We start from the raw sequence: 16481 nt of genomic DNA on the forward strand, positions 1-16481 counted from the left end.
TATCTAGCATTTTAAGCTGTATTTCATTTGGAAGTCACTTTTCTGAATCTGAGCTGTCCTCAGCTCTTGTAAATTTTTTTCAAAATTGGACACAATTATTCTTGTCTTTTAACAAAGACTGTATTCACAGTCGTTCCTTCCATGTGCTCACCATGTCTCCATGCATTTGTTGCCTGTGGTCTCGGTTGCTAGACGTGACCTTTAGCTCTGAACTCAGACCTATGATAGGTGACTGTTAGGGAAGTAAGTTTTCACAATTGCCATCCCTGTTTTCTGTCCTTCAGTCTTTGGTACAATTGTGCTGTCATTAGGTTCTGCCATCATGATGTGGTATGATTAGCCCGTATAGCTTAAATCACGGAGATTCACTGAGACTGATATCTGAAAGTTTATTAACAACTCACTGTGTACACAAATATGACTGTCACACTTACATATACAGGAGGAAGTGAGGACTGCAGATGCTGGAGATCAGAGTCGAGGCTGTGCTGGAAAAGCACAGCAGATCAGGCAGCATCCAAGGAGAATCTGATGAAAGACTTATTCCCGAAACATTGATTCTGCTGCTTCTTGGATGCTGCCTGACCTACTGTGCTTTTCCACCACCACACTCTGGACACTTACATGTACAGCCTGGGTTGAATGCTTACTTTTATGACAATTAGAGCATATACATAGTTGGCTGACCCATTAGCTAACAGACTAGCTGCATGTCTAACCATTTCATTGACTGTGTACACATAATACTTTTTATACTAGAATCTCATGTTATGACTTCATCTCATCTTTAAATTTATATTTAATATTAACTTTAAATTTATAATGCCTTTCTGAGATCTGTACAAGAATACAACAGTGAGTATTTCAAAGGAGAAAGGCACAACGTTGGATAGTGGCTGTGGAAGTTGGAAGTTGGAAGACAATAAGAGCCATTTATAGCTTACAAGTCAGAAGAAATTGTGGGAGAACAGGGAAGTGGAATATGAAAAGGTGGAGTCCATAGGAAAATATTGCCATCCTTGATATTTTCAACCAGCCATGGCCTTCCTCATGGTCACTTTCAATGACAGCCAGCACTAGTGATCTCATGGGAGTAAGGACATGCTGCTGTACCTGTCTTCTGTTGTGAGCTGATGCTGCAACTGTTAATGGGGCTTGTGGTCCTCCTTAAAGAGGGAAATAGGTTTGGATAATATGCTGTCATGGTTGAATAGTTAGCAGTGTGCGCAAGTTCTGGGATATGACTGTGAGGTTCGTAACAATGCTAAATGTGTGAGGGTGAGGTGAAACTATGAATGTGGAGCATGAGTCATGCTTGATAAAGATTGGTGGTTGACGAATAAAGGGCATGTGGTGAATTGACTGGTGTGTGAGGCGTTGATTTGTAAGGACGATGTGTGAAAATGCTTACGCAAATTTTGGCCATTCATATGAGATCATCGACTTGTAGCACTGCATTCAGGTCCATAGTTGGACTGTTGACTTTGACCACAATGACTATCTCCTCCAGCTGTCTCCTTAGTTTTTATTTGGAGGGTGTCTGATGCCCTGAGGGTAAAGGATCTCTCCCTCCCTGTCATCCTGTCCACTTTTTGCAGGAAGGCCTTCAGTGATGTCTCAGAGAACTTTATGCACAAGCTCTGGTCTGTTTCCCCATTTCCATTCCTCCTCCTGATTGCAAACTCTTCAACCATTTCCAGTATTTGCCTCAGCCAGAATGCATTTTGCCTTCAATAGACTACGTGCTGGCTGTAAATGGTGACAACCCTGCATGAATTTGGGCTCCTTGCTGAGCTCTTTAGCATCTTCTGTCTGCACACTGCAGACATTTCAATTAGCAAGGCAGCACAATGATTGTGTGCTGCGAGCATTCCATTGAATGGGTGCAGATTAATTACGCATTGATATATCAGTACTTGTTACTGAATTTGATCTGACCTCATTCGCCCCCACCCAGTTTGACACATCTTGAGTGCAACTCAGTTTCTCTAATGCAGTATAATCGTAAATGGAATAGATAATGAGGATGAAATTATTTTTTATGCAACAGTAGAGTAACCAGATCATTACATGATGTTGATGATAAACCAGATATCATATGTAGGGATCTTTTGCAATTGTAGTGTCATTAGTGAATTATAATGTCATTAATGCAATAAAGACATTTTGGATTGCCACGTCTCCTACCATCTGCTATCAAAGGGGAAGCTGCATGTATAATTTTTTTAAAAAATGTTCAGTTTTCTTTTCCTGTGTGTAAATCTTGCTGACATCTTTTTTTGAATATTGTAGAGCTGTGCATCCTATATTCCAAATGTCTTGATTTAAAAATCTTCATTCCTGTGTTCAAATCCCTTCATGCATTTGCTCATCTTTGTCCTTTTTTTAAAAAAACAATCTTCAAACTATAGAAACCTCCGATGCTCTTGTATTCCTTCAACTCTGGTCCTTCACTCATTTCTCACTTTCCTCACCTACCATTGGTGGCTGTGGCCTTGGCCGACTGAGTCCCATATTTTGGAAATCCCTCCTGAGCACTTTCTTGCTTCTCCTCCTTTTCACGCAGAGGGTGGTATGGATTGAGCTGCCAGAGGAAGTGGTGGAGACTAGTACAATTGCAACATTTAAAAGGCATCTGGATGGGTATATAAATAGGAAGGATTTAGAAGGATATTGGCCAAGTGCTGGCAAATGGGACTAGATTGGATTGGGATATATGGTCAGCATGGATGAGTTGGACCAAAGGGTCTGGTTCCATGCTGTACATCTCTATGGCTCTAAGACTCTATGACTCCTTTGTCTATAAAAATCTGTTTAACTCAACCTCGAATAAATGCAATGACCCAGCTGTTTTCTGGGAGAGAGAATTTCATGGGCTTACGACTAATATGGAAAAAAATTCTCTTCATCTGTATTTTAAAAGTGAGATTTCTGATCTTCAGAATTGTGTCACCTAGTTTCTCCTAGAAGGGGTATTGTCATATTCCCTCAGGATCTTGGGACACCCTTGGGCATTTTATTACATTAGTGGCATTACATAAATGCAACTTGCTGTTGGAACCCCGTTCTGTTTATCAGTGCTCTTTCCAATAATATGAGTCACAACACAGACTTTCTTTCCTCATTATTGATGAAGGTGATCTTTGAGATAACTGAAGATGTAGGATCTATCATCCAGGTCAGCTACCTTCAAATACTGGGTGCAGCATTTGAGGAGATTGCACATGTTGACAGATGGCATTGCTCATTTGCACCCTTCTCCACAATAACCTGATGCTTTGCGCATTCCCTTAGCAGTCCCCCTACCTGTAACGTCAAGATTACTATGGTGCATATTTACTCATTTGGATTGTTCCAGGGATCAGCTGCAGAACTGGATCTCGCAGCTTGTACCTTGTTATGCTATTGGGCAGGTCATGAATGGCCTATTCCAGAAGGCATGTGGCTACATCTATTTTGAGCCAGATAGATAAGTGCAGACACAGAGGGTGGTATTGGGCTTTGCTGCTATTGATGGATTTCTTTGGATCGTGGTTGTCTTTATTGTGGCACCCTTTAACTCAATTTCCTAGTTCACATTAGCCAGGTCTGTGTTCATATTCTTGTAACTGCTTTCATTTAAGTTTAAAACACTATTCTTAAGTCAATTATTCTCACCTTCAAACAGAATGTGCAATCCAATCATGTTGTGACCACTACTACCAAGAGATTCTTTTATTATGAGGTTATTAATTTATCCTGCCTCATTGCACCTGACCACGTCTTAAATTGTCTATTGTTTGATTGGCTCTGAACATGCTGCTCTGTGAAATTGTCCAGAAAGCACTCTATGAACTTAGCTTCTAGGCTGGCTTTGCCAATCTGATTTGTCTAGTGAGTATGTAGATTGAAATCATCCATGGTTTAATGCAGGACCTTTCTTACAATTCCCTTCATCTCTTCTGTTCTACATTGCAATTACACTGTTGAGGAATTTATAAACAATTTTCACAAGTGACTTCTTAGGATTGCTATTTCTTATCTCTTACCAATCTGATTATACAACATAATCTTTAGAATTAAAGTCACATATCACTATTGTATTGGTATCATCCTAAATCAATGAATCTACCCACAACATTTCCGAGCATTCCGTCCTTTCAAAATGCCAACTATTCTTGAATATTCATAATCCAACCTTGGTCACCTTTTTAAGCACATTTCTGTAATGACTATCAGGCTCAGTTTGACATAAGCTGACAATTCATACATTTTATAATGAGTGCTACACACATTCAAGTATAGAGCCTTTAATTCTGTCTTTTTACTATATTTGCAAATTCTGCTGTAATACTGGTAAGTTTCTATGCTCTGTCGCTTTCTGCGATGTCCTCTGGTTATTATTGCCGAAGATTACTAACTTGTCATTTCCCCTTAATTAACCTCTGTCCTCACTTGATCCTTATTTCCACAATTTAATTTAAAGCCAATTCTTTGCTACCTTAGTTGTACAACTTGCCAACATTGGCTTATTGTGGTTCAGGACAGTGAAGGTTGTCTAAAACAGTAATAAAGAGGGGAAAACATATGTATGGGAGAAAGCTAACTGGAAAGATTTTAAAAAGTAAGAGTTTTTATAGCTTTTTAAAAGGAAAAAAGTTAGCAAAGTGAACATTGGTGGTATAGAAAGTAAGTCCAAGGAAGTAATAATTGAAAATAAAGAAATGACAAATGAATTGAATAAGATATGCTCATTGGTCTTCACAGTGGACATTGAAGGAACGTTCCTGACATGGCTGTAATCAGGAACTGGAAGGGAGGGAAGAAATCAAGAAAGTTAAAATAACTTGAAAGGGAAGGCTGGTAGGTATAGGGAATGCTGGATGACTAAAGAAATTGAGGGTTTGGTTAAGAAAAAGAAGGAAGCTTATGTCAGGTATTGACAGGACAGATCGAGTGAATTCTTAGAAGAGTATAAAGAAAGTAGGAGTATACTTAAGAGGGAAATCAGGAGGGAAAAACAGGGACATAAGATAGCTTTGGCAAATAGAATTAAGGACAATCCAAAGGGTTTTTACAAATATGTTAAGGACAAAAGGGTAACTAGGGAGATAATAGGGCCCCTCAAAGATCAGCAAGGCGGCCTTTGTGTGGAGCCACAGAAAATGGGGGAGAAACTAAATGAATATTTTGCATCAGTATTTATTGTGGAAAAGGACATGGAAGATATAGACTGTAGGGAAATAGATGGGGACATCTTGCAAAATGTCCGGATTACAGAGGAGGAAGTGCTGGATGTCTTGAAACATTTAAAAGTGGATAAATCCCCAGTACCTGATCAGGTGTGCCCAAGAACTCTGTGGGAAGCTAGAGAAGTGATTGCTGAACCTCTTGCTGAGATATTTGTATCATCGATAGTCACAGGTGAGGTGCTGGAAGACTGCAGGTTGGCAAACATGGTGCCACTGTTTAAGAAGGGCGGTAAAGACAAGCCAGGGAACTATAGACCGGTGAGTCTGACCTCGGTGGTGGACAAGTTGTTGGAGGGAATCCTGAGGGACAGGACATACATGTATTTGGAAAGGCAAGGACTGATTAGGGATAGTCAACATGGCTTTGTGCGTGGGAAATCATGTCTCACAAACTTGATTGAGTTTTTTGAAGAAGTAACAAAGAAGATTGATGAGGGCAGAGCAGTAAATGTGATCTATATGGACTTCAATAAGGCATTCGACAAGGTTCCCCATGGGAGACTGATTAGCAAGGTTAGATCTCATGAAATACAGGGAGAACTAGCCATTTGGATACAGAACTGGCTCAAAGGTAGAAGACAGAGGGTGGTGGAGGAGGGTTGTTTTTCAGACTGGAGGCCTGTGACCAGTGGAATGCCACAAGGATCGGTGCTGGTTCTTCTACTTTTTGTCATTTACATAAATGATTTGGATGCGAGCATAAGAGGTACAGTTAGTAAGTTTGCAGATGACACCAAAATTGGAGGTGTAGTGGACAGCGAAGTGGGTTACCTCAGATTACAACAGGATCTGGACCAGACGGGCCAATGGGCTGAGAAGTGACAGATGGAGTTAAATGGTGCTGCATTTTGGGAAAGCAAACCTTAGCAGGACTTATACACTTAATGATAAGGTCCTAGGGAGTGTTGCTGAACAAAGAGACCTTGGAGTGAAGGTTCATAGCTCTTTGAAAGTAGAGTCGCAGGTAGATAGGATAGTGAAGAAGGCGTTTGGTATGCTTTCCTTTATTGGTCAGAATATGGAGTCCAGGAGTTGGGAGGTCATGATGTGGCTGTACAGGACATTGGTTAGGCCAGTGTTGGAATATTGTGTGCAATTCTGGTCTCCTTCCTATCGGAAAGATGTTGTGAAACTTGAAAGAGTTCAGAAAAGATTATAAGGATGTTGCCAGGGTTGGAGGATCTGAGCTATAGGGAGAAGCTGAACAGTTTGGGGCTGTTTTCCCTGGAGCGTCGGAGGCGGATGGTGACCGTATGGAGGTTTACAAAATTATGAGAGGCATGGATAGGATAAATAGGCAAAGTCTTTTCCCTGGGGTTGGGGAGTCCAGAACTAGAGGACATAGGTTTAGGGTGAGAGGAGAAAGATATAACAAGGGACTGAAGGGGCAACATTTTCACGCAGAGGGTGGTACGTGTATGGAATGAGCTGCCAGAGGATGTGGTGGAGGCTGGTACAATTGCAATATTTAAGAGACATTTGAATGGGTATATGAATAGGAAGGGTTTGGAGGGATATGGGCCAGGTGCTGGCAGGTGGGATTAGATTGGGTTGGGATATCTGGTTGGCAGGGACAGGTTGGACCGAAGGGCCTGTTTTCATGCTGTACATCTCCATGACTCTATGACTCTAACTTGGTTCATGGTACTGATCAAATTTTGAAGCTTTTGGCTGAAAGGTCCCTGAAACCTGTTAGACTTCATTCTCTGGTTTTAAAAGAAGTGGTTAGTGAGATAAATTGTTCATTGGTTTAAATTTCCAAAATTCCCTTGTTTCAAGTGAACATTGGATTGCAAGATAATGATTGTAAGTCCTTTCTTCAAAAGGATGGGGAGAAAGAAAGGAGGAAACTATAGACTTGTTAGCTTAATATCCATCATAAACTATCAATAAAGATATTATAGCGGGGCATATTGAAAAAAGGCAATTAAGCAGAGCCAACATGTTACTGTGAAACAGGAATCATATTTGACCATTCGATTGGAGTACTTTTCAGAGAGTAGCATGGTGTTATGGAACAGGGGAATGAGTAGATGTACTCCATTTATATTTCCAGACAGTATTTAACAACATGCCATATCAAAGTTTATTGTGGAAAATAAAAGCTTGTGATGTAGGAAATAACAGTAAGTAAATTGGCACAAATATAAGATTAGCTAGGTAACAGGAATGGAAAGCCTTAAATGAGTAATTTTCTGATTGCCAAGATGTAGTGAGTGATGTACCACATAGGTCAGTGTTGTGTCCTCAACATTTTGCAATTATGTAAATACGTTTGATGCAGGGACAAAAAGTATGGCAGCAGAAATTGCTGATGACACAAAAATAGGTAGGAACGTAAATTCTAAAAAGGACAAAAGGAGGCTGCAGATGGATATGGATAGGTTAAGTGATTGGCCAAAGATGTGGTCAATGACGTGCAGTGTGGGAAAGTGTAAAATTATCCATTTTGGCAGGAAAAATTTTAAAAAGTATAACGTAAATAATAAAGATTTGCAGAATTTTGAGATGCAGAAGGATCTGGGTTTTCTGGTGCATGAAATTCCAAAAGATTGTTAAGCAGGTACAATAAGTAACAAGAAAAGGTAATAGAATGTAATTAATGGAAAGGAATAGGTATGTACTGCAGGGCAAGAGTTATAGTTGGGGAAAAGACAATTATGATGCAATTAGGCAAGATTCAGGATGCACTGGATGGGGAAAGAAACTGCAGGGGATGGGCACAATTAAAATGTGGAGCTTATTCAAGGAACAGCTATTGCGTGTCATGATAAGTATGTCTCATTCAGGCAGGGAAGACATTATCGAGTGAGGGAGCTATGCTTTACTAAAGGAGTTGAAGCTCTTCTCAAGAGGAAAAAGAAGGCTTACGTTAGGATGAGATGTGAAGGCTCAGTTAAGCTGCTTGAAAGTTACAAGTTAGCCAGGAAAGACCTACAGAGAGAGCTAAGAAGAGGCAGGAGGGTCTTGAGACATCTTTGGCAGATAGCATCAAGGAAAACCCTAAGGCTTTCTATAGGTATATCAAGAATAAAAGAATGACTAGAGTAAGATTAGGGCCAATCAAGGATAGTAGTGGGAAGTTGTGAGTTGAGTCAGACAAGATAGGGGAAGCACTAAATGAATATTTTTCATCAGTATTCATACCGAAAAAAGATGAGGTTATCAAGGACAATACTGGGATATATGCTACTAGAATAGATGGGATTGAGGTGCAAAACAGGAGGTGTTAGCAATTCTGGAAAGTGTAAAAATAGTTAAGTCCCCTGAACCAGATGGGATTTATCCTAGGATTCTCTGGAAAGCCAGGGAGAAGATTGCAGAGCTTTTGACATCATTGTCTACAGGAATAATGCCAGAAGATTGGAAGGTAGCAAATGTTTTCCTCTTATTGAAGAAAGGGAGTAGAGACAACCCTGGTAATATAGACCAGTGAGCCTTACTTTGCTTGTGGATTATGTGTTGGAAAAGGTTATAAGAGATAGGATTTAAAATCATCTAGAAAGGAATAAGTTGATTAGGGACAGTCAACACAGTTTTGTGAAGGGTAGGTTGTGCCTCACAAACATTATTGAGTTCTTTGAGAAGGTGACCACACAGGTAGATGAAGGTAAAGCAGTTGATGTGGTGTATATGGATTTCAGTAAGGCATTTGATAAGCTTCCCCACAGCAGGCTATTGCCCAAAATATGGAGGCATGGGATTGAGGGTGATTTAACGGTTTGGATCAGAAATTGGCTATCTAAATGAAGACAAAGGGTGGTGGTTGATTGGAAATGTTCATCCTGGAGTTCAGTTACTAGTGGTGTACAGTAAGGATCTGTTTTGGGGCCACAGCTGTTTGTCATTTTTATAAATGACCTGGATGAGGGCGTAGAAGGATGGGTTAGTAAATTTGTGGATGACACTAAGGTTGGTAGAATTGTGAATAGTGCTGAAGGATGTTGTGGGTTACAGAGGAACATAGATAAGCTGCAGAGCTGGGCTGAGAAGTGGCAAATGGAGTATCAGAGCCATGAGATCATGTGCAAAACTCTTCTGTGGCCGCATTTGGAGTATTACGTATAGTTCTGGTCACCGCATTATAGGAAGGATGTGGAAGCTTTGGAAAGGGTTCAGAGGAGATTTACTAGGATGTTGCCTGGTATAGAGGGAAGGTCTTATGAGGAAAGGCTAAGAGACTTGAGGCTGTTTTTGTTAGAGAGAAGAATGTTGAGAGGACTTAATTGAGACATATAAGATAATCTGAGGGTTAGATAGGGTAGACAGTGAGAGCCTTTTTCCTTGGATGGTGATAGCTAGCATGAGGGGACATAGCTTTAAATTGAGGGGTGATAGGACAGATGTCAGAGGTAGGATCTTTACTCAGAGAATAGTAGGGGCATGGAATGGCCTGCCTGCAACAGTAGTAGACTCATCAACTTTAAGGACATTTAAATGGTCATTGGATAGACATATGGATGAAAATGAAATAGTGTAGGTTAATCTCACAAGCCAGTGCATCATCGAGGGCCGAAGGGCCTGTACTGTGCTGTAATGTTCTATGTTCTAATGTTATCATTTATTTGCTAGGTATTGAATACAAACATAGGGAGCTTTTTTTGTAGTTATGTTGTACATTGGTGAGACTATATCTGGTGTAGTGTGTGCAGCAATAGCTTCCTTATTAAAGGAGGGATGTAAATTCCCTGGAGCAGTTTATCCGACTAACACCTAATTATGTCATGTGATGAAAGCCTAAACAGACTATGGTTATATCAATTGCAGTTTAGCAGAGTGAGGGGCATTTTGATTGAAACATATAAAGCCTGAAATGGTCTTTCAGGTTGATGTAGAAAGTACATTTCTACTTGTGGAAGAATCTAGAACTAGGGGTCTTTGTTTAAAAATATGGGGTCACCACAGATGAGGGCTACTTTTTCTCACAGATTACTTAAAGTCTTTGGAACTGTCTTTTTATAAGGCAGTGGAAGCCCAGTCTTTGACTACCTTTAAGTCAGAATGGATAAGTTCTTGACAGGCAATCTTGTCGGAAGATTTACTGATGGTAGGTGAGAATGTGATGTAATCACATCAGTCATTGAATGGCAGAACAGACTAAAGCGACCAAATGGTCTACTGCTATTCTTAATTCAAATGTTCATATGTATGCTTTCAGATGCAGTGAACTGGATCATCCCCATTCTGGTAGTGTGCCTTTCTGGAGTTCCTTCATAACAGACGAGCTAATAACACCTTGGTTGACAGTTTGTCCAATTTTGGTAAAATACCCAGCTCTTCAATGTCTCTGTGCTATCCATGCAATCTTCCAGGTTTTTGACATTATTAGACCATTTGCACAATGCTTCCTTGAGTTCTTGCATTGTGTGCTGATTAACTTCTGCCTGCAGTTCTTATTTCAGGCAGCCAAACAGCTTCCACAGGCCAACTTCCTTGCTGGAAATGCTTCCAACTTGGTTGGTCAGGTCCCATGAATCAATATTTCTTGTTATTTAGGCAAGTCACAATGGTCACTTTACAATCATTGCAAACTCTTAAAAGTCATTTTGAAACATTCTGAAAAACAGTTACAGATTCCATAGATTTTAGAAAATTACATTATTTTCAGGCTGTACTGCTTTAAGATCAAAGGTCATCACAGATGTTTAACCATGCTTTACATTCCGATGGTGTTCTTTTTATAAAGTGAGTAACTGTTCATAGTTTTATGCCGTGTTCAGACAATTTTTACATGAAGAACTTTCAAAGAAATTAAAAGACCTATGAAGTTCATGAATGAAGAAAATGTTAAGATGTGAAGAACTTGCCCTTTTTATTCAGATATATCACTGAGATGAAATACAGTAGCTGCATACCATTATGTAGTCAATTTAAATTTGTGGCATAGTGATGAATTTGAGTGTATCTTGTAGAAGGATTATTGATTCATATTTGTTAGATTCAGGCTGTTATTTATAATGTTGTCAAGTGTTATTTCATCCATTCATTCTTGTTCCCCTTGTTGAAATTTGATTTTGTTTGTTTGTGACAGCAGCAACGCGAAATGTGGTTTTGTAGTTGACTTTGAGTGTCAAAAATAGTCTCAGGAGAAAGTGGTATCCCACACATGTTATTACACTGTTCCTTAGGCAAACCTGTTGTATAACTTTTCATTGTAAACACACAGTAGACAACACAAGACATCTGAGATTGAAAAAGTCGAGGTTTAAAAATTTGTATCTGTCATTGGGGCCAATCTTCTGTTCAACTAAAACAATATTTCAGGCCACCAGTTGTAGTAAATTACTGAGACACTTACGCTTGGACCTTTCTGTGAATTTCTCATAAATTCAATTTAATGTAAATTAGAATTGCATTTGTGTGCTAAGATTTATGTTCCAAAGTATTTACCAGTTGAAGGAATCATTACTTAAAATTATTTTTGGAACTTTAAAGTCATTTGGGCTGCTTCAATATTGCATTTGTTGAAGATAATTTTTAAAAATTTGTTCTGTTGTATCGATTTGAATCTGTTGTTCTACCAGTAATTGCTATTTAATTCAGACTTAGCTCTATGAGTCAATCTGAGCACATTGGTTACATAAAGAGAATCTAATTCAGTGCTGAGGTAATGTAAGATGAGCCGATTCATTCCATGATGTCAGTGTTAGCCAATAAGAACCCCAAAAGATAGTCAGCAGAGGGACTGGCACTATGGAATCATGACAAAAGCTGCCAGATCCACACATGCATTCTAATCCTGATTCCAGTACAAAATTCGTAGATTGTCAACCAACAATAAAATGATTTGCTGAATAGTATAAACTAGTTATAAGTACAAATAAACATGAAGTGTACTGTGGGCTATGTATTGTTAGGGACTATGGGCTGGAATTTCCCAAAAACTTTTCAGTATAAGCCTGGTGTGAATTGAGGATTGCACCAATATTTAATCAAGAGAAATTGTACATTAATGGGCAAGAATTTGCTTGAGTGTTTGAGATCCTTGCAAGATAATGATCGCCCCTGCAGCCTATTTACGCAGCCCTGCCTAATGAAAAAGGCTACCTCGTATCATTTTCCTTGATTTATGCTAATGTAGATCCATACCTGAAAATGCACGAGCAGTGCAGATTGAAGTTGGCCGAATGGTAATCAAATAAGATTTCTGGAGTTTGACAGCAAATTTCTTTGTGAGTGAATTTCACTGAGTCCTGGACCATACTTAACTAAAGTATTGCCTGCTTCCATCATTCTCAACGTTAAGCTTTCTCTGCCTGTCAAGTTCAAAAGAACTGAGCAGCCGGGTGGCACAGTGGTTAGCACTGCTGCCTCACAGCGCCAGAGACCTGGGTTCAATTCCCGCCTCAGGCGACTGACTGTGTGGAGTTTGCACATTCTCCCCGTGTCTACGTGGGTTTCCTCCGGTTTCCTCCCACAGTCCAAAGATGTGCAGGGCAGGTGAATTGGCCATGCTAAATTGTCCGTAGTGTTAGGTAAGGGGTAGATGTAGGGGTATGGGTGGGTTGCGCTTCGGCGGGGCGGTGTGGACTTGTTGGGCCGAAGGGCCTGTTTCCACACTGTAAGTAATCTAATCTAATCTAATCAAATGTTCCTATTCTGCACATGAATGGGAGAGGAGAAGCAGAGGCAAGGCACTCTGAGAGTGAAACCCCATGACAGCCCAATAACACCATCTTTTATTTATGTATTGTTATGTCCTTGTGTGAAACACTAGAGTATTGTAAGACAAAGTATACACCATCAAGCCATATATGGGATCACAACTATTCTCATCATGCATTACCAATCTGGATGAAGGAACTGAGGGCATTGTTGCTAAGTTTGCAGATGACACAGAGGTAGGTGGAAGGATGGGTAATGTTGAGGAGGCAGGGAGGTTACAGAATGACTTGGACAAGGATAGAAGAGTGGGAAAAGAAATTGCAGATAGAAGACAACATGGGAGAGTATCAGGTTATGTGCTTTTCTATGAAGAATAGAGGAGTGGACTATTTCCTTATTGGGCTGAAAATGTGTTGCTGGAAAAGCGCAGCAGGTCAGGCAGCGTCCAAGGAGCAGGAGAATCGATGTTTCGGGCATGAGCCCTTCTTCAGGAATGAGGAAAGTGTGTCCAGCAGGCTAAGATAAAAGGTAGGGAGGAGGGACTTGGGGGAGGGGCGTTGGAAATGCGATAGGTGAAAAGAGGTCAAGGTGAGGGTGATAGGCTGGAGTAGGGGTGGGGGCGGAGAGGTCAAGAAGAAGATTGCAGGTTAGGAAGGCGGTGCTGAGTTCGAGGGATTTGACTGAGACAAGGTGAGAGGAGGGGAAATGAGGAAACTGGAGAAATCTAAGTTCATCCCTTGTGGTTGGAGGGTTCCTAGGCGGAAGATGAGGCGTTCTTCCTCCAACCGTCGTGTTGCTATGGTCTGGCAATGGAGGAGTCCAAGGACCTGCATGTCCTTGGTGGAGTGGGAGGGGGAGTTGAAGTGTTGAGCCACGGGGTGGTTGGATTGGTTGGTCCAGGTGTCCCAGAAGTGTTCTCTGTCTCCCCAATGTAGAGGAGGCCACATCGGGTGCAGCGGATGCAATAAATGATGTGTGTGGAGGTGCAGGTGAATTTGTGATGGATATGGAAGGATCCCTTGGGGCCTTGGAGGGAAGTAAGGGGGGAGGTGTGGGCACAAGTTTTACATTTCTTGCGGTTGCAGGGGAAGGTGGTTGCAGGAGTGGAGGTTGGGTTGGTGGGGGGTGTGGACCTGATGAGGGAGTCACGGAGGGAGTGGTCTTTTCAGAACGCTGATAGGGGAGGGGAGGGAAATATATCCCTGGTGGTGGGGTCCGTTTGGAAGTGGCAGAAGTGACGGCAGATGATACGCTGTATATGGAGATTAGTGGGGTGATAGGTGAGGACCAGTGGGGTTCTGTCCTGGTGGCGATTGGAGGGGCAGGGCTCAAGGGCAGAGGAGCGGGAAGTGGAGGAGATGCAGTGGAGGGCATCGTCGACCACGTCTGGGGGGAAATTGCGGTCTTTGAAGAAAGAGGCCATCTGGGTTGTTCGGTATTGGAACTGGTCCTCCTGGGAGCAGATGCGGCGGAGACGAAGGAATTGGGAATATGGGAGGCCGCCTACTTGCGGAACGTTTCAGAGAACACCTCTGGGACACCCGGACCAACCAACCCAACCACCCCGTGGCTCAACACTTCAACTCCCCTTCCCACTCCACCAAGGACATGCAGGTCCTTGGAGTCCTCCATCGCCAGACCATAGCAACATGACGGTTGGAGGAAGAAAGCCTCATCTTCCGCCTTGGAACCCTCCAACTACAAGGGATGAACTTAGATTTCTCCAGTTTCCTCATTTACCCATCTCCCACCTTGTCTCAGTAAAATCCCTCGAACTCAGCACCGCCTTCCTAACCTGCTCCCCAATATAGAGGAGACCACATCGGGTGCAGTGGATGCAATAAATGATGTGTATGGAGGTACAGGTGAATTTGTGGTGGATACCCCTTTCTTCCTGACCTCTCCGCCCCACCCCCACTCTGGCCTATCACCCTCACCTTGACCTCTTTCCACCTATCGCATTTCCAACACCCCTCCTCCAAGTCCCTCCTCCCTACCTTTTATCTTAGCCTGCTGGACACACTTTCCTCATTCCTGAAGAAGGGCTCATGCCCGAAATGTCGATTCTCCTGCTCCTTGGATGCTGCCTGACTGCTGCACTTTTCCAGAAACACATTTTCAGCTCTGATCTCCAGCATCTGCAGTCCTCACTTTCTCCTCGAAGATATTTCCTAAATGGGAAAGGCATCAGAAATCTGAATTACATCGGGAGTTGGGGGGTCTAGTTCAGGATAATATTAAAGTTAACATACAAAGAGGCCTAGGGGTTCAGATACATAGTTCTTTGAAATTTTCGCCACAGGTAAGCAGGGTGTTTGAGGAGGCATTTAGCATGCTAGTCTACATACTCAGACCTTTGTGTATAGGAGTTGAGACATCATGTTGAGGTTGTACAGGACATTGGTGAGGCCTCTTCTGGAGTATTGTGTGCAGTTCTGGTCACAATGCTATGGGAATGACATTATTAAACTGAAGAGTGTTCAGAAGAGTTTTACCAGGATGTTGCTGGGAGTGGAGGGTTTGAGATATAAAAATAGTCTGGAAAGATTGAAACGTTTTCACTGAAGTGTAGGAGGTTGATGAGTAACCTTATTGAGGTTTATAAAATCACAAGGGGCATGGAAAAGGTAAATGACAAGGGTCTTTTCCCGAGGGTGGGCATATTCAAAACTAGGGGTCATAATTTTTAAGGTGATTGGGGAAAGATTTAAAAAGGACATCAAGGCAACCTTTTTACACAGAGAGTGGAATGAACTGCCAGACAAAGTGGTGGATCCGGGTACAGTTACAATGTTTAAAAGACATTTGGATATGTACATGAATAGGAAAGGTTTGGAGGGATATGAGCCAAGCGCAGGCAGGTGGGACTAGTTTAGCTTGGAAACATGGTTGGTGGGGATTGGTTGAACCGAAGGGTCTACTTCTGTGCTGTATGACTCTGATAGGTTCAGTTGGCAGATAGGAAAGCAAATGTAATGTTAGCATTCATTTTGAGAGGGCTAGAATACAAAAAGAGGGATGTACTGCTGAGGCTGTGTGAGGCTTTGGTCAAACCACGTTTGGAGTATTGTGAATAGTTTTGGGCTCTTCATCCATGGAAGGCTGTGTGGGAGTTGCAAAGAGTTCAGAGGAGGTTTACAAGCATGATCCTGGGGATGAAGGGCTTGTCATATGATGAGTGGTTGAAGATTCTGGATCTGTACTCAGTGGAGTTGAGAAGGGATCTCATTGAAACTTACAGAATACTGAGAGGCCTGGCCAGAGTGATGTGGAGAAGATGTTTCCACGAGTAAGAGACATTAGGACCCGAGGGCACAGCCTCAGAGTGAAGGGATGAACCTTTAGAAATGAGATAAGAGGGAATTTCTTCAGTCAGATGGCAGTGATGTTGTGAAACTTGAAAGGATTCAGAAAAGATTTACAAGGATGTTGCCAGGGTTAGAGGATTTGAGCTATAGGGAGAGGTTGAATAGGCTGGGGCTACTTTTTCCTGGAGTGTCGGAGGCTGAGGAGTGACCTTATGGAGGTTTATAAAATCATGAGGAGTGTGGATAGGATAAATAGACAAAGTCACTTCCCTGGGGTGAGAGAGTCCAGAACTATAGGGCATAGGTTTAGGGTGAGAAGGGAATGATATATAATAGA

General features: G+C 41.7%; 1 protein-coding gene across 4 annotated transcripts in view; it reads left to right on the forward strand.

The window, feature by feature from the left end:
* Positions 1-16481, forward strand: part of kif26ab (kinesin family member 26Ab) — a 245943-nt gene that overhangs the window by 105474 nt on the left and 123988 nt on the right. The window lies entirely within an intron of this gene.

This window comes from Chiloscyllium punctatum, chromosome 4 (assembly GCF_047496795.1).
Source record: "Chiloscyllium punctatum isolate Juve2018m chromosome 4, sChiPun1.3, whole genome shotgun sequence".
In the NCBI taxonomy this organism is placed as follows: Eukaryota; Metazoa; Chordata; class Chondrichthyes; order Orectolobiformes; family Hemiscylliidae; genus Chiloscyllium; species Chiloscyllium punctatum.